This window comes from Columba livia, chromosome 18 (genome assembly GCF_036013475.1).
Source record: "Columba livia isolate bColLiv1 breed racing homer chromosome 18, bColLiv1.pat.W.v2, whole genome shotgun sequence".
Lineage (NCBI taxonomy): Eukaryota > Metazoa > Chordata > Aves > Columbiformes > Columbidae > Columba > Columba livia.
In genome coordinates this window covers 9,340,675-9,361,972 of record NC_088619.1, presented here as the reverse complement: position 1 = coordinate 9,361,972, position 21,298 = coordinate 9,340,675, and the positions used below count along the sequence as shown (strand labels likewise).

General features: G+C 47.4%; 1 protein-coding gene across 1 annotated transcript in view; it reads left to right on the top strand.

The window, feature by feature from the left end:
- Positions 1-475: 475 nt before the first annotated feature.
- CASKIN2 (CASK interacting protein 2) overlaps positions 476-21,298 on the top strand; it is a 77,589-nt gene continuing 56,766 nt past the window's right edge. Inside the window, exon 1 of the mRNA XM_065034028.1 lies at positions 476-846. The gene's annotated coding sequence lies outside the window, so the exon portion shown is untranslated. The remainder of the gene's footprint in view (positions 847-21,298) is intronic.

Here is a 21,298-nt window from a genome sequence, read left to right as displayed (position 1 = left end):
GTCACAGAGGTGTGGGGGGATCCTGCTCCTCACAGGGGCACCAGCAGAGCCTTGTCCCTGGAGGGACTCACACTTCTCTCCAGCTGAAGCCTCTTAATCAGCCCTAATGAACTGAGTCTCATCAGCTGGCTGTGGGTGGTCCTGTGGGGCTGCACTTTCTTGTCCTCCTCTTACAAATAGAGGGTGGGGTGAGCTTGTTCTTTCTTTTTAGATATTTTTCTAGGTTTGTGTTAGGACTTTTTAATATTAAGTTTCTGTGTGGCTGCCTTGGGGCCTCTATTATGCTGTTTATGGTGATGTTGGTGAGGTCTTTTCTTAAGTTTGAGGTCTTTTTTCCCTTTGCTCTGAGCAGGACTCTGGTGTATCTCCTGCAGAGCAACTGTGTGTGGCAAGAAACCTAAGAAGCAGTTGATGGGGACTGTCCTGGGCTCTCTGCAGTGAGACTTTGTGGCGGCATTGTGAGAAGACAGGCAGATGTAAGGTGTTCCTCTTGGAGCTCAAACAATGGTCATCAAGCAGAGTGGTGGCAGAACATGGCTTTGTAAGTGAGTGATCTGCTCAGGGGCTCCTGTGAGCTGGAATAAGGGTGGATATGGGACTGTGAGCCAGGAGGCTGCTAGGGAAGAAGAGTACCAGTGTGTGGCAGTGGGTAGAAGAGCAGGATCCAGCCCTTGTCATCTGGGTGGCAGGAGCAGCCGTGGAGAAAACTGATAGTGGAGGCCACGGCTGCTCCTGGCTCTCCTGTGGGATGCTGCCCTCATCCCAAGGGAAAACAGGACTGATGTGACTGGAGAAACAACACTGCATGTACTAATGCTGTGCCCTGGGACCATGGGCTCTCAGCAGGTAAGTGTGGTGATTTTGCTCACTTCTTTCTTATTTCTTTTCTTTTTTTTTTCCTTCTTTTTTTCTCTTGGAGATGGAAAAGTATTGGTAAAGCGTAAAAACACACTCAGGGTTGAAAATGTGGGTTGGCTGCTCTTCTAATGGGCCATCCTGCTCCCAGCTTGACATTCTGTTACTGATCCTGGCACTCCAGAGGGGAGCAGAGCAAGGGGACAGGTTTGAGCCCTTTCAGTCCTTTTTTGCTGCATCCAAGTCATGTTTTTGCAGTCCCTGTAACCATAAGATCCTTGTGGTTAACTACTGGATGAACTTGGTGTAAATGGACTCACAATGCTTTTTGAGAAAATAAGAGAAAGCGTGGCCTTGGGATTGTTTTTCTAGTTTCTTGTAGAGTGCAATGCCGGGAATCACATGCTCTGTGTTTGAGCTAAGCAGCTCTGCCAGGTACGGCTACCTGCTTTAATGCCTGTGTTAACAGCTCCTGCAATTCCTGGCATGGCGTTTGGAAATGTTTTAGTAACTCTGCAGAAACCAGCTGTGCCACAGCTGTTTGTGGCTCTGACTTTATCTATTTGCCAACAAATGGTACTACTTGGAAAACAATGTCTGAGAGAAGTAACATGGGCCCATCTGCTTTGACTTTGTTGCAACCCATGAAGCATGTTCTGATTTTAAGAGATTTTGTGTGTGGGTGCTCTGTGTGATTTGAGATAGAAAAGGATGTTACAAACTATCTAAAACTAGCAAGTGCTTAAATTCTTGTGTGTGTTGCAATGTGTGTAAAGCTTTGACAATTGCTTAGTTCTGAGCTATGCTCATATTGTCACTGTGCAACAACCCTGTTATCACAGGCTAGCAGTAGTTCAGCATACAATTGTAGTATTATTATTATACTTGAGGTATTTTCTACTAGAATATAATTAACTCTGAGCTTCTTGAGCATCATATAGGCAACTTCTTACAGCAGAGCATAAGAAAGGAACATCTGGCGATTAATTTCAACAAGGTTTGGCAGACTGTAAATTTGCACTAAAGTGCCTGGTTTTGGATGAAAAGCAGATAATGGTGTCAGGTGTTACAGCTTGTCTGGGAGGTGTGGGACCCATCTGTTTTCTAGCCTCACCTGGGAGTTTTTGGCAACTTCCTTGCTGCTGTAGGATGCTTGTGATGCCTGTGATCCTGCAGTGTGCTGCAGCTGGGAGTTTGGGCAGGGGGTTAGAAAGAGACCTTTGCTCAAAAAAGATTACTGATGAAAGTTTCTGGGCTGAAACTTTGTCGCTTTTCAGGGCTGGGATTGGGAGGTGTAAGGACAAGGCTTTCAAGAAAAGAAAACTGTCCTTGAAGCCAGGATTTGGGGGATTAAACAGTTAATGCTTCTGCATAACCAGTGTGTGTATGTGCTGTGGTTCATTGGCATCTGCTGCTTTCCGATGACTGATAAATGGAGAAGCTTAAATTTTGCGTTCTCTCTTCCAATAAGTTTGTTGTAGAAATCACCGTGGTGTGACCATCTGCAGACTACAGCTTGATTCCTGGGGATCTGCTCAGCAGCAGGAAAACCGATATGGTATCGCAATGCAGGCTTGTGGTACATAATGAGCTAGCTAAGCCCCCAAGTAATGATCTGAATCCAGGCTTTCAGTTGCCACTATTTGAATTTCTGGAGCTGCTGTCTGTTAGTCATATATGGATTTATTTGAGATCATTTACTGGAACCTGCACATTGTTAATTACATGTGAAAAGCCAAGGAAACACGGACTAAATCCAGCAAGAATGATTAAAGTAGCCAGGAATCATTCTTACCTCAATGATGCACTGCTTTAGGCTGAGAGAAATGCTGAATTATTTCTGTCTGGAGAGAACGGCTGAAGCATTTCTCATTTCCCGATTTGCTTTGGCATCCTGCTCGCGGTTCACTTGAACAGATTGAAGGTTTGTGCTGCAATGGCTGGCTTGAGGTAAAGAAGCCTCGCTGTTTAGAGTTCAAGGCTATAGATTATGGAACTTGAGCAAGTAGCATAACTTCTCCTGCAATGTGTTTGCACTCACTGGGTTCTTTGAAGCGTCTTTCCTGGGCTTTGGTCTGGTGAAGTGCTCAGAAACCTGTTGCTTGTTGCTGGGCTTCTCATGAAAGGAGATGGCTTTGTGTCAGAGACAAGCAACTGAGTCAGGACTCCCAGAGCATCTTTGGCTTGTGCTGGGGGCTGGAAAGGAGGAAATACAGTTTAAGGCAAGGAACTGGGAGGTTAATGGTCTGCTCTGCAGTGTCTCTTTAGCTCATGAAGCTCCAGACTGTTCCTTAGCTGCTCTGCACACCCAAGGCTTTAAACCCAATAGGATGAACATCTGTGTTGTGCTGCTTGGGAGGCTGAGTCCATGACTGCAATGGGGCTGGGAGCACTTGGTGATTAAGGTGCTAAGGGAAGGTGAAGAGCTGCTCAGTGTCTGCACCAGCAACCCCCAAGACCACTAAACTCTCTTCTGTCTTGCATTTTGAAGGTCTTTGTGTTGATGAGTTGGAGTATTAACAACATGTGCTGCTCTGGGCTCTTAATTTTGATTCAGGTGATACAGCAAGAAATGAGAATAATGAAGATATTTCAACAGCTCCTCAAACAAATCAGACCTGTGAACACAAAGTCCTGTCTACAGCACCTTGATGGTGACAGGTCGAGACAACTTCACTTACAGCACTACAGTATGTGGTTTGTTCTCTGTATGCAAGGCTGAAAGGGATGTTTCTTTCTTCTCAGCTTGAGGGAAGCTTATTGCCAATACGGTTACAGGATGGGGTGGGAAGGGATGAGTCTCCAGCCAGCAGCTGGCACAAAGCAGGCACTGAGGGGAGGAGTGGGAAGTAAGGTTGGTTGTCATTATACTTTGTGCTATTTGAAAACTGGGCTGCTGCTTGAAAGCTGGCCCATAGCAGCTGGCAAAGTGCCTGTGGGGTGTGTAGGAGAGGCTGGCATGCTCTGTTTTGAGGAGGAAGGCGCTAGGAGTCTTCAAACAAATAGCATCCTTTTTGCATCGTTGACTGCTTTGTCTGAGGCCAAACACAGGCCAGCCCCTGTGTTTCTGCGCTGCTCCCTGCTGCTGTACCCAGCTCTCACTCCTGAGCATCTCCTGAGTGCCAGGAGGAGGTTTGCAGCAGTGTGACACTTGTGACCACCCCTTAATATCTATCTCCTTTGAGAGTCTCTCTTTGCCGATCGTGTGGCTTCAGGGGCCAAGCTGAGAGCCCAGAGGGGTTGGCAGGATGCCCAGAGGGTCTTTGATTCCAAGTGTCCTGGTGCTTGTTGGAACCTCAGGATGAGCCCTGTCCCTTGGGGACCTTCAGCAGATTTGAAGACTTGCTCTGACTTCTCACCACCCTTACACACAGGTCTTTGACTTAAGGCTGTTTCTCAACTGAGTAGTGGTTCTTGCATTCAAAGTTGTACACAACTTTCAGAGCCCACATCAAGGCTGCAACTCCCTTTTGTTTCAAACTTATAACCCAAGAGCTTTCTTTTAAATGTGTGCATGGTATTTTATGTGATTGCATTCCATTTGCACTAAAAAGGCAGATTTTTTGAAGTGGTACATTTCTGCACTTAAAGGGCTCTTTGAGTAGAAACATGCTCAATACCTGAGGGCTGTTATCTTTCTGCCAGGCACTTATGGGTCTGGGGCCAGCCTGTAAAGCCAGTTACATGCTTTTACTCTTCAACAAGGCTTTATGCTGAAGGATGGAGTAATTTTCATCTTAGCAAAGGTGTTTTTTAGTCACCTAAAATCATATTGGCAGCAGATGTGCTAGATGGAGCACTTGGGGGAGGTGGAGCCCCCTGTGTGGGCAGTAGCCCTGGGGCATCCCAATGAGAATTGCATGTGGCAGCTCCTGCCACACATGCAGAGACTGTCCCATAAGACTGTTGCAAATAACAAAACTGCTGTCCCTCTGTCCCCCCATAAACTTGTTGCTAAAAATTGAAATAAGTTGGTAGCCTGCTCCCACACTGCCTGTGCTTGCTGGGGGGCAGCTGGGGAGCTCCTGCCTGCTTTGGGGCAGCAGTTTGTCCTGAAGCTGCTGCTGTCCATCATCCTGGGGTCACTGAACTTCACCGTAGCAGTTGTCTGGTGCCTCCAATTTGAGCTGCAAGAGCAGTGCTTTTTCCTCAGTGGTTATTTATTGCAGTCCACCAAATCTCTTGTAAGAGGTGCTTCAGGTCCCCTCAGTCACCATGAAAGGTGCAGCTGTGGATATCTTGCAGGAGGAAAAGTTACCTACGTATTTGCCTTTAATTGGAGTGAAGCGTTTGAGGTGTATCTGCAATGGGGAATAGAGGACACAATGGAAACTGAGCCTCTGCAGCCTCATTTGATCCTGGAGTTCCTTCTTGGCTCCTACAGCAGCGGCTTCCTTGCTTGTGTGCTGCTGTGCCTCAGTAAGCACAAGGTGACGCCAGGGCTGTGCCCCTTGCTGCAAACCTCCAGACACCGGGGCTGTGCTCTGCCGCACATGTTCCTGTCGGTGTGCAGCTACATTAACGCTTTCATTCATTTTAGTTGGGAGTGCTGGCATTATGAATCTTTCCCTGTCCCTTTATGAGGCTTTAAAAGCTAAAAGGTGTGCTCAGGCTGAACTTGGAGGGCAGGCTGGGATGTAATCTTTGTGCATAGTGCTCTGAACAAGATACTTGGAAAAGAGAGCACAATGCCATGGAAGCGAAAGGAAATATGTGATGTTTTTTTTCTTCTCCTCTCCTGAAAGCCTGACTTGCTTCTTTCAAGCATTCCAGCTGTTGCTGAGAGCTGTCAGCAGCTGTAGGGATGTGTGGATTTAAGCAAGAGGCTCTTCCAGCAGAAATGGCTGCACAGCAGCAACCTGAGCCAGGTGTAACTTTATCTTAATGCATCTAGAGGGGCTACTTTTATATTTTCCTTGATGCACTCTAAAATGAGATGAAATTCATGCCTCTTCCTGAGCTGTCTCTGAAATAGCTGCTAGCAAGCTGCCCTGCACGCAGGAGCCAGCATTAGGAGAGAATGAGCTTTGTTGGAAACCATCTGCAATGTGAGTTAGCAATAATCCTGTGAGCATAGCAGGGCCTGGGGTGGGAACAGGCAAGGTTAAGCCCCCTGACTATACCCACACATCCCAAGGTAACCCTGGATATAGAAACCCTTCTGTTACTGCTGTGTGGTGCTGGAACAGGACACTTGCAGCCAGCTGGTATCGCTGGTGTGCAGCACAGTTATCAAATGGGTGAAGTGTAGGAGCCTCTAAGGGGGTGGAGGATGGTGCAGGTTGTCTCCCTGGTTCTTGCTGCTGGGCGGGAAGGAGGAATGGTTACAGGGTGGGGGGCAGGGAAGTGACATCTTGCCCCTTTGGGCAGTGGCAAGGCCAGAGCTGCTTGAATTGCCCATATGGCTTTGGTAGCACGGTTTTTAAAAGGATACTGAAAGCTTGGAAGGCATGTAGAAGGAAATCCCTTGGAGGGAGCGGATGTGAGAGCTCAATCTGCTTAGTCCTTATCAACCTAAAGACTGGGTGACTTAGTTACACTCTAAGTACTTTGCCAGATGGCAAAGAATGCTTATTTTGAAGAAAAAAAACAAAAGGCAGAGTGAGACCTTGTGTCTGATGGATAAAATCAGGCCAACTGAAGCTAGAAATACTGTGCTGTCTGCTAATGACTTCCACCCCAAGGGGGAAATTTTGTGTCCTGATGGGATGGCATGAATTGGCCGGGCTTGTCTTGCATCCTGACTAAACCAAGCACCTTGCTTGGCCGAGCAGGTGATGGTCATTACAGTGCTCAGATGCGAAGAGCAGGTATTTCCCACCCTGAGATGTGGGCAGTGAGCTCCCTTGTCAGCACTGAGATGCTGCAGAGTCGGAGGTCTGGGACTCCTGCTGTCCTCTTGGTACTGGCTATGACAAGCCAGCCATGTGGTGAGGTAGGGTCTTGGTCCTGCCTTGGCCACAGCATCCACAAATTCCAGTGTCCAGAGTGTGTTTGGTGAACCAGCAGCAGCTGTGGTCTTCCCCAGTGCTGAGCTAGCTGGAGGTGGCAGGTGGAAACCAGACTGCACTCATATGTGAGCAGGAAAAATACTTCTACCAGCTCTGTTCTTGCACTTTTATCACTGCTGCTGGCATTAAAAGGGCATTGTATCCGAATTATTCATGCACTGCTAATAACTCCAGAGTACTGTGTGCTAGATCCTGCTTTCAGCTGCACCCAGCACTTCAGCTGCACTGAAGCCAAGGGAGCTGTACTGACAGATCTGAGGAAAGTAAGAATTTGATATTAAATAAGTTTGCATCCATTTCCAAAGCATGACTACAGAACAGGAACAGCATGATCCCTGCTACTGGCATAATTCCATTTAAATGACATATCTGCAGATGGAAAAGCTGCCAATGGGTCTGTCTGGTGGTGTAGAGAGAGATGGAGCACTGGGCTCAGAGCACCTGACAAAATATGTTTGGGGTTTTTTCTATTTTATGAATTGGAGATGAAAGGTGTGGGGGTCAACCAGAACTGATGCAAGCTGCAAGGAGTCAATGGGTCTCCAAGGGAGGACACAGGGAGCCCTAAGGCTGGAGGGAGTCCAGGTCTGAGCCCTGTATCTAGGCGTGCAAATGGGATGATGTAGCGTTGGCCTATGGCACCACTTCAGGGATGGGAAACCTTCAGGGAAGTATTGCTCTTGATGAGCTCTATTTGCAAGAAAATGAAGTGTCTTTCTCTGGCCCTGGAAATGTGACCTGCTAACGCAGCCCCGGGGGCTGCAGGCAGCTCTGTTCTTCTCTCAGCTCTCCCATGACTCCAGAAATCTGATGGTGCCTTTGAGGAAGAATCCTTGTTTAATTAAGTTGTATGTGTCGGAGGTGACTTTGAGTGATTTGCTTTGTTAGCTGTTGTCTTGCTTGGGCAATGGCTCACCTTGTTCTTAATGAAACCTGTCCCTTCTGCTGTGGATGGAAAACTGTCTGGAGACTAATGAAGACCTAGACCTCCTGGAGATGCCCTTGCTTCTTAGGGACACCAAAGTTCACTATTTGCTTTTTGTCTAGCAGGCAAACAAGTAAAAAAACTAGATGTGTCAGCCCAAATGCTGAATACTTCCTAGGGGCAAATGGAGACAACTCTGAGAGGTGTTGGGGGCCCAGGGGCAGGGCTGCAAGACCGGGGCCCCCTCATGGGTTCAACATCAGAAGGTGCTGGTTACCGGTGCAGCAGAGCTGCACCTTTGCTGTTGTATGGAATAAGATCTGTTGACCGATCATCTCAATCCTACATGTCAAAACATGCGTGTAAGTGAAAACCAAAATATACTTCTCCACTGCCTGTAGCATTAAAGAACAAAGGAGCTTGGGTAGAGTTATGGGTGGAAGAGGCAAAGGCTCCACTGTTGTAAGATAAGGCTGGAACTACCCAGAGCAGGACAGAGTTGGGTTGGAGCCCTGGGCAGTCACTGTCATCCCCAGGCTGATGGACCCACAGCTCCAGCTGTGCAACCAGAGGTTGATAAGGATTAACTGCTACAGACGCTTTGGGTGCAGAGCATGGAAATCTCCTCTCTTGTACTGCTAGTAATTCTCCAACCTAATTTCTCTTTCTCCATTCAAATTGACATGTTTCCCAGCAGCTGTCTGCTAAATCCCAGGCAGGTTTTGTAATTGGCCCCATTTCCCTGGGAGTTCTGCAGTAGCAAAGCAGCTTTTGTCAGCTTTTCATTCCTCAGGAAACTTTTCTTTCCTAGTGAAGAATGAATTCTTTTTCCTGCTGCCTTCTGTCCTTCCAGGCATGGCTGGTGGGGCCCTCTGGGGGCTGGAGGAACAGTTTATCTCAGCTCTCTTTAACAGCATTGCTAATTTCCTGATAATACAGATAATCAGTCATGAATATTAACTTAGGCTTTCTATATATATATAAATATAGTATTGGGAAGCAGATGGGGCTGCAGCTAGGGCTTTTGCTGGGAAAGGGCCCTTTGGGTTAAGAAGTTGGGATCCTGGATGATGTCAGGCAGTGCCGCTGGGCTCTGGACAAACCCTGATGCTTTGGTGTAGGGGCCATGGATGCAGCAGACCCTGTTCCAGGAGACTCCTGTTCATTGGCGAGCCTGCTGCTGCTGAAAAAGCTGTGCTTTGGAGTTAAAGGGAGGGAGCACAATGCAGTTGTGGGCTGCAATGGTTGCAGGACTTCAGTGGTGACCTGTTTTCATCCTGGAGAAGGATCCTGTTGTGTTTCTGTGTTTGTGAACCCGCTGGCAGAAATGGGCCCAGATTTGTGCTTCCTCTGCTTATGTGCAAGATCTGCCTCGTGTCGGGAGTTTACTGAGAAATAACAGACAGAACATCAACACTGGATGGATCTAGCCCTATTGCAGCCTTCAGTTCAGCAACTGGAGCTGGTGCCAGGGTCCTGTTTGCTGGGGTGTGTTAGTGGGAGGCTGCAGACAGCTATGCCATGGAAATACGTATGTATTTATGTAATGTATGCATGCTACTTTTTGCTTGGTGCATCTAATGCAGGCAGGGTCCCAGCCCTGTGAGTGATGGGGGTGCTGGGGGCTCCTGGTTTTCCCCAGCAGCTCACCATGGCTGAGTGCAAAGGCAACTTGCACAGTGTCAGGTAAGAGCATCTCCTCTTGGGAGCCCAAGGTCTTGCTCTGGATAAATTGGCAATATCAGCCCTTGTGTTGCTGGGCAACCCTGTGGGCAGCCTGTGGTGAAGGAGGCGGCTGTGAATTAGAGAAGGATCCACATCTCCTGCTGGGTCTAATCAAGGTCCTGACCCTGGATGTAGATTGCAACCTGGTTCGGCTGCTTCTCTTAACTTGAGCCCTGGATATGTGCTTATAATGCTGAAGTGTTCTCAGCTTCCATCCAACAGTGTTTACATTTGCTCCTAGTCCTTTGATCATCATAATAAATCCCAGCTCCTCTGGCAAATTGAATTTCACCTATGAAGCTACAAGTGTTGTCAGTGTTGAGAGGTGCTTTACTGTATCCTGGCTTCCTCCAGCTCTGCAGGACTGTGCCACCTTTCCTCGGCAATGCCACTTGCCCATTTTGGGGTCACCTCCAGCAAAGTGAGAGGCTGTTTCTCTGCCTCTTGGACTGCCTGACCCAGCAGCCCTGGTGCTGTGCTGGCAGCTGGGGCCAAGGCAGCAGGCTGTGGGGTGCCAGTGCTGGTGCTGTGCAGGGGGACAGGTCACCCAGACATCCTACAGGTGCACCTGAGGGTGACAAAGTGTCCTCCAAGCTAGCGAGGCTGGGGCTGTCCTGACCGGTGGCTCATCTCCATCTGCTGCCCCAGCTCTGCCTGTGAGTTCCAGCAGCTTCCAGCATCATTTGTAGGTCCCTGAAAATCCTGCATTGGTTTTGCATGTTACTCTTGAAAACTGATTTGAATGGTGCTAAACGTTTTGATCTCTGTTCTCATTTGCCACCTCCTCCCCTGACCTGATTTGCACTGTGACTTCCTTCTGCTGGCTGTAGCCTGCAGTTCCCCAACATCAGTCTCCATTAGGTGACACCTCTACCTACATTTACATGCTCAAGGTACAATTAGGTAATTGCTGTGCAATTTCACACCCAGGTGATTTATTGCAAGCTCATCCAGTCAGAGACTATAATAATTAATCTGCAAAGTAAGGTTGCTTTTAAATTAAGCCATACATTATAGCAGCATGATGGGTAACTGCTAACTCTTTAGATTTAGAAGGTGGTGTCGCTTGTTTCTCCCACCCAAACAAACTGACAGTTTTCATGCAGCTTTCATGTGTCCTGTCATTCCCAAGCACCAAGGAGCCAAATCAAAGATCTTTCTTGGAGCATCAAGAGCAAAGGGTGAAGTGATACAGCTTATTGGAAGCTGCCAGTACTGAGGACCAACCACCATGTGGATTGGACCAGCTCAATCTCCAGGCTGAATATTATTCTAATCCCAGACGTTGCTGATGTTGGACTTCACTTAAAAGAGCTTGAAAACAAGGGAAAAATAAGATGTAATTTTTGCTTGTTTTGCAGCATCCACGGGGCTACATGTCCCTGATCCATCCAGGAGATTCAATAGGCCTCAAATGAGCAATGCTTGGTATAAATACCTCGGTAAATACCAAACGCCTTTTTAGTTTTCTGCAGCTTCTAAGACTTTGGGAGGAAACAAGCATTGTGTGGGTCCAGCTCTCAAGGAGAACAAAAGCTGCTGGGAACTGAGTGGCGTGAGCAGCCAGGAGTTCAGCATTTCTGCAAAACCAGCCCTTTCTGTGCAACATGTGGTTGGTCTAAACTTTAAATACTTACTACTTTTCTCTTTGCTTTCTTTTCCCTTAAGTGAATCCTTTCAGGGTTGCTTGTTAATGCATCTCCATTTGAACGGGGAGGAGGGAGGGTCCCAGGAGCCCTTGTTGTCGGTAATGCCGAGCCCCAGCCGTATGGGTTTTGCGCTCTGGCAGCCCCTTGCTTTGTGGCTGCTTCCCCCCTTCCTCCTGCAGCTGGGAGCCCAGGTCCCACTCATTCATTCATTAATCCCTTTTATTCCCTGCTCATTTGTTCGTACCCTCTGCAGCATGGGGAGGAAATTACAATCCCGAGAACAAATAGGAATTCTTCTCTTTGGAAATAAAAGCCAGTCCATTTAAATCATTTGTTCTCCTTGAGATTTGCCTGTGTGCATATGAGGAGGAGATCTATAATGGAGTCGTAGCCTTGGTGCTGAGCAGGGACAATAGCAGGGAACACATCCCTCTTTATTTTTGTATTGCACCTCTCCATGCACCTCCCCCACGAAGGGGATCAGATGAATTTTCCAGGGCAGATGGATCCATTTTAAAGATGTATTAATATCTCTGTGCTGCTCTGGCTTCCAGTGAACATTATTAAAGCAAAGAGATTTGCTGAATGTTAAGGTTGCAAAGCTACCGTGTGGCTCCTGCTGCACAGCGCAGCCACTGCTGCAGCGTTTCTTCCGGGCTGTGCTTGGGGAGGCTGCTGGGCTGTGGGGCTGTGTGACTGCAAATTAGCCTGCCAGGACACCGACCCTTTTCCTGGCTGTGGGTGCACAGAGCGCCCTGACAGCCCTGGAGGGGCCAGGGTCCAAACCCAGGAGCCTGCAACCCTCCCACAAACGTGGGACCCTTGACTTCTTGAATGTCTGGGAGAAGAAGATGGCAGTGGCATCTCTACCAGTCTCCTGCCTCATTCCAGCTGGTCCCTTCTCCTAAGCTTGTCCTATACTGGGGAAACATAAGCCCTGCCTGTAACTTTGCTGGTGCAGGGTGTGACCCCAGTCTCCTGGTCTGTGGTGGGGACAAGGGACCTCCTGCAGATCCTGAGCCAGGCTGCTGGCATGGATGCTGGGACAAGGTTTGGGGAACTTGCTTTGTCTGGGGGTGAGTGAAGGCTGATCTTTTTTTTCCCACGAGAGTGGAATGGAATAAGTCATCCCAGGATGGATGCGAGCAAGCTATTTAGCTACTGCAGCCCATTAAGTGATCTTTAAAATGTAATTTTCCCAATTTGCAGAGATGTTGAGCTGCTCAAGTGTTTAAGGTGCTCTGGAAGTAGCTGCTGTCTTCTGAAGTGTCTTATTTAAAGCTGACCAGATCCTTGAATGTCTTGTCCCTGTCTCATACAAGGTACTTCTTTTTCATCTTGAACAGTCACCAGCTACATTTACTGTCAGAAAAGCTTGTGAGAGTAATGAGCTCTGGAAACTGCTTACCTGTCTTTTGAAATAAAAATGTTTTTGTCCTGGAAACCAAATGATATCTTTCCCTTGGCAAAAAGAACTAAAACATACTCCATCTCAAATGTCATCTGCTCACAAAACTGCTCTTGAACAACCTACAAAGCAGAAATTGTTTAATGTGTGACTGACAGGGTTTAGTTAATATCACTTCCTGGAGGGCAATACAGTGAATTAATTCTTGCCAAGTGAGCTTAAAGTCTTTGCTTTGGTTTTGCTTTGGATGAGCCCTTTTACTCCCATCAAAGTGGAGTAATGCTGTTCTGTAGGGTGTAGCTTACCTTGTAGGATAGAGGATGCTGTTACCCAGCACTGGCAGTACTTCACTGCCTCTCTGCCATTGCCTTCATTCCCCAGAGTGCTTAGAAAACTAGATCACTTTGCCTACCAGTTTGAGGAGGATTTGCCAGTGCTGGAGAGCAATGGTCTCCAGAAACCTGAACTCCATCACTGTGGGAGATGTGCTGGTGCGGGAGACTCACCCCTCTATGGAGGCAGAGCTGCTGTGATCCCCCAAAGGGGTGTCTGCAGCGTGGTGAGCAGCTGTCAGGAAAAGCACTGCTGACTTCTTCCTTGTCCAAAACCTCTCATTGTTCCTTTTGCCACTTTAATTCTCCACAGACAAAAGTGAGAGTCTCCAGCTTGATCCGAATGAGTAAACCCCGAGCTGCTGTGAGCAGCTGTTGCTCAGCTCGCAGCTGGAGCAGGGTCCTTTCTGGAGGACACAGCACACAGGCCTGGGCTGACCTCGGCTGCAAGGGACATCTCTGAAGTTGTGCATTGCTCTGACAACTCTGAGGCTAAAACCACCCCCGAGCCTCGCTGCTTTGCGTGATTCACCCGTTCGGGCTCTGCGTCTCGGTGCTCCTGCTCCTCGCTGCTGGTGTGAGGCTGCATGGCAACTGCGCAGCCCTGCGCTCTGCAGCCACCGCTGGTAAATCAGCCAGAAAAGTGCCATTTCCATTTATTGCTTAAAAAAAAGTAGATGCACTAAAAATGTCTTCCTCTGCAGCCCAGATGGTGAATGGAGGAGTTGTGGGGGGGAAGCAGGGGCCCAGCAGGCTGTTTAGCATGACAATAGATCTAATTGTTCGTACACAAGGTTTGGAGCTGGGTGGGTGAGATGAAGAGGCTGGTTGGTGATTCATAGGTGAGTCACGCCTCCTTTGGCTGGAGGGAAGTGTTGCCCCCCCAGCTGGAATAAGGGGAGAAGACTAAACTGAGCTCTAGACTTTAAACCACGTGAGGTCAAGGGTGTCCTTCCACAAAGGTCTTAGCAGGTGCTTGTTGCTGAAAGATGTCTTGCTTCCTTCTTAGGTGGCTGCTCGGTGATCTAGGGACTGGCCTGGGTTGGGTTCAGTGTGTGCTAATTAATCCCTAGCTGTTAACCACTGCACAAATCCAGCTCTGCCTCATCTTTAATGTAGGATGACCTGGCCCTGCTCAGATGAATTTTCTGGTTTTGCAGCTTTTTAAGGATAAAGAACCTGAAAGGTTGAACCTTAATTGTGGCACTAAGTGAATTTAGATTCTTTTTGGAAAAGCTGCAGGTAGAAGCAGATATTTGGGAGGAGGAAGTGCCTTGCTGCAGGGTCAGCTGGTTCAGCAGGCTGGGCTCCAGGGTTTGGGGTGTCTATGGAGAGGTCAGAGCTTGGCTGCTGCCTTGTAGGGTTAGAATTGGATGAGGAGATGCAGCTGCTGGTGGGCAGAGTCTTTATTTCAGCAGGAAGACTGAAATGGTTGCTGATGCCATCTCTGGTCTGTAACAGTGCTGCCTGGTTGCTTCTCCTCAACCACTTTAACTCATAAGATAAATGAGTTTCTGGAGCTGTTGCTTGGTGATTCTTTTGAGGAGAAGTGGGGAAATGCTAATGGGAAAACATAATCCTTTCCCCTCACCAGTTCTCTTAGTTTTTATTTAAAACGCATTCAAGCTCCTGGGAGGAAGAGGAGTGCCTTCAATGTTGTAGTCTCAGCCTTGTGTTTTATTTAATTTCATGGCCTGTCTCAAAAGGCCTTGTTAACAAGGCAGGGTGTGAATTCAGTGTGAAGGCACTAGGAGCGGCACTGCCTACAGCAGCAATGCACATGGTGATGTGGTCGTAGTCCTGGTCCAGCTGTCTGGTGTAATTTTATCTGCTGCTGCCCTTTCCTTCAGAGGCAGCTTCCCTCTCAAGGTGGAGGGAATTCTGTGTGTGATCCTGGGGAGAGATTTGTCACAACCAGTGCATACACTACTGATGCTGACCCTGTTACAGCAGAGTCAAAATGCCAGAGGGTCAGAGCCCCATCACACCAAGCACCACAAGTCAAGGATAAGAAACCAAAGTGACTTGTGGTTTATAAGGTGGTAGGTGGGTGGCAGAGACCTCCCAAGCACATCTCATGGACACCCTCTGGGTATCTGGAGAGCTGAGAACTTGCTGCCATATATCCTTGTAGCCCTGAAAGGCTGGTTTCCTACACCGTGCGGGAGAGCTTTGGAGGAAGGATGCTGCCCGTGTTATTGAGTTATAGATGGTGTCGAGTCTGTCTAATGTTCCTGAATTCTTGGGGGCAGCAGCACTGCAGGCATTAACTGGAGCAAGTCAGGTATTTATACTGCAGTCATGCCCAAAAGGCCAGAACTGGAGATCAGGATGGGAGTTGCTGTCAGATGTACAATAAGACATAGTGATCCTCTAGGCTTCCAGCCTTTGCTCCTTGGGGAAAGCAGGAGAGCCATATGTCCAAACCTCAGCATTTCACTGGTGTATTTGCTAAACCTGATGGAAATGGCCTTTCCTGTCCTGCCTTTGTAGGAAGCCTTAGCTTTGGAGAGAGCTAAAACTTGACAACAGCATCCAATAGGAGCTCTAGTTTCTCTTCTAATGACTCACTGATACGGCTATCAGCTCATTACTGTGTGCCACTCTGCTGAAATGGACAGTTAATTTTCTCATAGCAGGCACTACTAGTTCAAATCCCTTATCCACTTTGTTATTGATGTAACTGCACCCAGCTGCAAATTAATTGGCTGCTGTTTTGTTGGCCCAGAGCAAATTTCTTGCAGCTGTATCATAAATTCATAGATGGTATACTAGATTGTTGGGGTGCTGGCTGCCCCCTACACCCCTTTGTATCAAACTCTGATTAACAACTGGTAGTGCTTGAAGGGAGGAAGGGTGATCCAGAACAAGGTCATCACTGCCCTTTGTGCCTACAGCCTTGGGCAGGAAGCTTGAGAGGAGGGGAAAATAGGGAGATGCGGGCTGTTTTTTTAGCTGGTTTGTCTTCACCCAATGCAAGCACAACCTAAGTGAAGTATTGCATCTCTTCATGGCATTGACGAAAGTCTTAACATCAACGATCTTTAAATTAATGATATGTTGAAAGCTCAAGGCTAAGGGAGCAGGAATTAATATCCTTGAGACCTGCCTAGTTCTGCCTCTTTTGACACCTCCTAATTTTCCATGTAAATTGGCTTATGCATCTTTGGCTCAAAGGCTGTGTTGTGTGCTTGGGGGAGTCTGGCATGTCTGATAGGAAATTATCCAGCGTAATGGCAGGGTTATAATTGCGCTGGAGCTATTCAGATCTGCCTCCCCTGTGTGGACGCCCTATCTGTGACTATCTGAATAATCACTGCATTTATAGCAGTATAGCGTGCATTTCTGGTTTGTTAAATACTGTATGCCAGTAGGCGACAGGCCCGTGTGTGCGCAGTTGTGCTCGTAATAATACGTGATGTTTAATCCTCCTGTTATATTGACTCAACTGTGCATGAACAGCAAGGATAGCTCTTAAGCACACACTTAAAAGAATAAGCTCATGCTTTGGCTTATCCAAGCAAAGTAAATTCATGCAGAATTTTGCAGAAGGTAAATAAAGGCGTGAGCACAGCTGCAGGGAAACCCGTTCAAAAGGTATCGATTCACTGGTTCTGGATCTGTTACTAGACAACAGTACAGACTGAAGTCTGTTTCTGACTTCACAGAAAATCAAATGTGGGTATTGACTGTTAAAACTAATTGTACAGTAGAGAAAAAAAGCTGTACAAGTCATTTAATCAGCTGAAATTCATTCAGCTTTTAAATGTAAAAGGGTCTATTGACTGGCTGTGCTGTAAGTGCTGCTGATTTGAGGACTGTGTAGCATAATGAGAACTTGTCCCTCTGCACAAATGTAATAAATAAAAACAAGGAACAAAAAGAGCCAGTGTCCCTTTGTGCTACGGGTCTGCAGTTGGAAAATTTCCTTAATTTGCGAGCAGCGACACTCTTTACTTTTAAGGCCTGAGCTGAAGGTGGGAACCATAGTAACATCAATAATAAATCCCCAGAAGAAAAGGAAGTTTTGCTGAAAAACGTGTCCTGGTTTGACCCTGGAAGATGGTTGTGGAAGCAGATCTGTGTGAACCCGGGGGCACAGCCAGGCGTGTGCCAGCGCTGGTGGCTGTGCCGGGGGCTCGGGGACAATGCTGCCCCTTGCACAGACGCAGGTCTGCTTGCCAGGCTGCTGCCTTGGGCTCAGCCCAACAAAGCCTGGCAGTTGCTTTCAGGTAGAAGTGTATGAAGGTGAGAACCTTTTCAACATGCAGGACTGAAAATGAAGTCTTTGCGCAGTTCAGTCACCCAACTTCTGGAATATCTCAGCAGAGGCTCTGAGCACCAGATTCATTCTGACCGGCTAAAATATTTGTGTATATCAGGGAGGACATTAAGATGGAAACATGCAGACTAGGAGCTCTCACAGGCTCAGGAAAGACCTTTCCTTGTAGGCTGGAAGATGGTTATGTTGCTAATGTCCCCTTGCTGACGCTCAGTGCTGCTCTATTCAGTTTGTTGAACAGGGTGTTTCATCCCAGTGTGGCCGGGGTATGCTCAGGCAGGGCAGCCTGAACAGGCAGTGAATGGAGATCTTAAAACCCCTGTGCTGGCTAAAAACCAGCATCACAAACAGCATCTTATAAGCAGCCAAAACCAACTGTCTTGAAAGAGCTAGTAACAAGGCAAAGGAAACTGCAATAGATTTTTGTGAAACTCACCCCTGGTTTTAATTAGCTCAATAATTCCATTTTCAAAGTCATGCAATCTTTGGGTTTTTTTATTTTTCCTTTATTTTCCTCCCCAGAAGTAAGTAGCAGGAACTAGCTTCTGGAGGTGGTCTGTTTAAAAAGAGCTAAACCCACAAATTCTTCCCCTCCTAAAGCAACAAGAAGATTGTTTCCCTTTGGCTACTCTTCCCTCAGTGCTGAAATTGTCTGGCTCTGAGTCTCTAGTGCCGGTTGCTCCCCCTGGAACGTAAAATAAGCCCCTCAGAGGTGATGCTGGTTTCTCTTGACTCTTTCCTTTCCCAAAGTGGCACAAATGGCACTGACTGGTCTCTTGGCCAAGTCCTTAGAGCTTCCTTGCATCTCTGTCCCTTCCCAGTGTCTGTATCATCACCCTCAGTTGTGGATCTTTTTGATTAAAGATGTCTTGCTTTTAGTCATTTGGTGAAAACTGAACGACTGTGTCCAGTTGACACATTCATCATCACAGTGTCCTGGCTTTGGAGGCTGGTGAAACCTTTCCCAGCAATCCAAAAGGAAACTTCTAAGTAGAAGCCCAATGGGGAAAAGTCAGGTCAGGAGTGAAAAGGAGAAAAGTTTATGCCAAACTATGGAGATATTTTCACCTTGTATTATCATCCAGGGCAAAGCTGCTGAAGTGACACAATTTACCTCATTTTAAGCCAGAGTGTGTGTTTGCAGTTGGGAATGGTCAGGATCTGATGAGTCTTGCTGGAATATATCACCGCCACCATGAGCACCAGTTTCTCCAACTGTTGAAATGGAGATAACTCCATGCTTATAAATCCATTTCTGCACCCTCTGTAAGTTATTAATGCTCATAACTTGGGCCTGAGGGGGTTGTAGACGTGTCATGTAAAACAATTCTGCGGGTTTCAAAAGTGCTATAGCATCTGCTAATCAAATCTCATCCCCACTCTTTCTCCCAACCAGCTACAGCTCGAGTAAGACTAATATTTTTCCTCGAGGTGTTTGCTGTTCACACTAATGCATCCTGAAATGCACCCATTGGCACAGAAGTGTCAGATGTGATGTGAAACAGCAGGATGGGATAATATAACCCACTTGCAGAGCCACTGCCACCAGCTGTGTCCTCGTCATGTGTGACAGTGTCCAAGGGCAGGCAGATGTCTCGCAGGTCACCAAGTGGCTCCCACTTTCCGACAGCAGTTTTCCTTCTGGGAGTTAAAGCATCAAGTCACAAAAGTCCCTATTTGGGTTTTGCAAGGACCAAACCTGTTTTGAGCTTTGTGATTTTTTTTGTTTTCTCCTGTTGCTTCATCCTTTCCTTTGGTTAAAAGGATATTTATTGCAGTCCTGAGATGGCTGCATTCTGGGGCATGTGTGTGCAGATAAATTGGTTTCTGCACGGTATTTTTATGGAAAAGATGTTCCAAAATATTAATTGCTGCTTAGATAGTAACTTTGTGCACTGCTTGTGCTGTCTTTGAGGCCTTCCATCATATGTGTAACATCTCACACAGGATTCCTATGAAGACCCAGTGTTCTCGCAGCATTGAGTCCCTTTGCCAGTCAGGCACAGAATTTAAATCTGAGCTTCTGCACTGAGCTGTCACAATTGCAGTTCATTAGTATTGATGGTTTCTCTTTAAAGAAGAGGTTAAACACTCCTGAAAAACACTCCTGACAGACCTAATGTATCGTGGCTTGTTACTGGTTGCAGAAGCTTGTTTTCTGCTAGTAATTCTGTAAATCAGCCGCATGTCACTTAGCGCATCCCATACTTATCTGCAGCAATACTCTCACTGCTGGGTCATTTCTCCCAGCCCATGGGATGTATCTGACAACTTTGCGGCTATTGTAATAAGCTTGCTTTACAGAATTAGTACAATTAGGTGATTTGGGGGAGATCAAAGAAATGGAGGTTATGTTCCGTCTCTAATATATCAAAGCTCAGTTGATCTGCCTGATCCTTGGTGCTGGCAGGCTTGTCACAACTGCAGCTTTAATCTGTCGCTTGTAATGCTGCAGACAAGCATTTCTGGTAACTTCGTCTTTTCTTGAATCACCTACTAGTCTTTTCTGTTTTCCTTTCCTGTATTAAAGGACAGAGTCAATATAAGCAGTTTCTTTTCTCAGCAGTACTGTGTTTTTATCGGAGATGACAGCCTACGCTTTCCAAAGATAAAACGATCATGGTTATTCTCTTGTCTCCAGACCTCATCAGAGATTTGGGTCATTAATATTTGTAAAGCATTTGAAGCTATTAGACTCAAGGAACTAGAGGACAGCAACATGTCAGCGTTCCTTCTTGGCAGCTTGTTTTACTGGTGAAATCAGAGCCCTGAGATGTCAAACTCCACTCTTGGGCAGCCACAGAAGAAGCTTTTGTCATGACTCAGACCTTGTTTTGCTTGGCTTTTCTCTAATCCCCTGTTATTAATTTTGGTGGAGGCAGCGGTTTGAGCGAGAGCAGACTCTGGGTTTGCTCCTGTGGCCGAGCAGCAAAGGGTCTGAGGCTTCCTGGGCAACTGGGCTGTTTCCTTGTGCGATCATGGACTGTTCGGTACCTGTGGTTGCCTAACAAGTGTTAACCTCTTGGATGCATGTGTGCAATGTTTAGCATGCTGTTCCGTTTTTGAAGGGTTCAAATACCTGTCTGAACGTGCGTGCTGGGCTGAGCGGGACTCACGCCCCTTTGGAGGGTCAGTTTGGTCCCGGGGCATGTTTGGCTGCTCAAGGCAGGTTCCCTAGTTAACTGTTGTTCTAGGGGTGCATCAGGCTGTGGGTATGCAGAAGGAGATATGATATGGAAACACAGCAGAGCACTTGGTGTCTGGTCCACAGCTGCCCTGTCTGCCCCCCCAGCAGTGTACGTTGCAGCTTCTGCATTTAGTTCGGGGTTTATTGCCTCCCTCCCGTTCAATCTTTCAAGCCTTTCCTCCCCAAGCACAGATGTTAACTTGTGAACTGTCATGGCTGTGTGAGCTGGGAGTTATTGCTGCTAAAGAAACTTCTCTAGGCTTGAGGAAACTAAAGTAGCAAGGAGGAGGAAGGCAGACACAGACAGCCACAAAACAAATGACTGAGTCTACCTGCCAGGCCTGTCTGGAAATTGTTGTGAAGAAATAAGCAGACACTGATGTAAACTGGGCCGAGTCTCACTGTACAGCTATGTAGCCACCTCAGTGCAGCCTTGATCGAGACCATGGTGGTGTCCTTTCTCATCTCACATCCATACACCAGTGCTTCTGCTATGTGCTTTAGCCAAATCTGGAGATGATAAAATAGCACAATATCAACAGTTGAGCTCTAATCCATTCATAGCAAGCCTGAGATTGGACATGATGCCACATGGACGGGAAAAACTGATAAACCAGGCCAATGCTGTGGACATGTGGGCTGTGAGTGGCCCACTGTTGGCCAGTGGCTGGGGAGTGGGCTATGGGTGATCCTGGAGCACCTCTCTGGGTGGTGGGATCCCCACTGGGTCTTGATAAACCTCATAGCAGAGGGGTCTGGAAGGGTCTGCCAGCCTGAATGTGCATGCACACCTGGGATAATCTAGTGTAGAAAGGTGAGGGGGATGGAGAGGTGCCTTGGGAAAGGCTCCTGTTTGTGTCCCTCACCAAAACGGTGTGTGACACTTTCCTGCACTAAGGGGCTGCCCAGTGTCTGCAGAAGGGT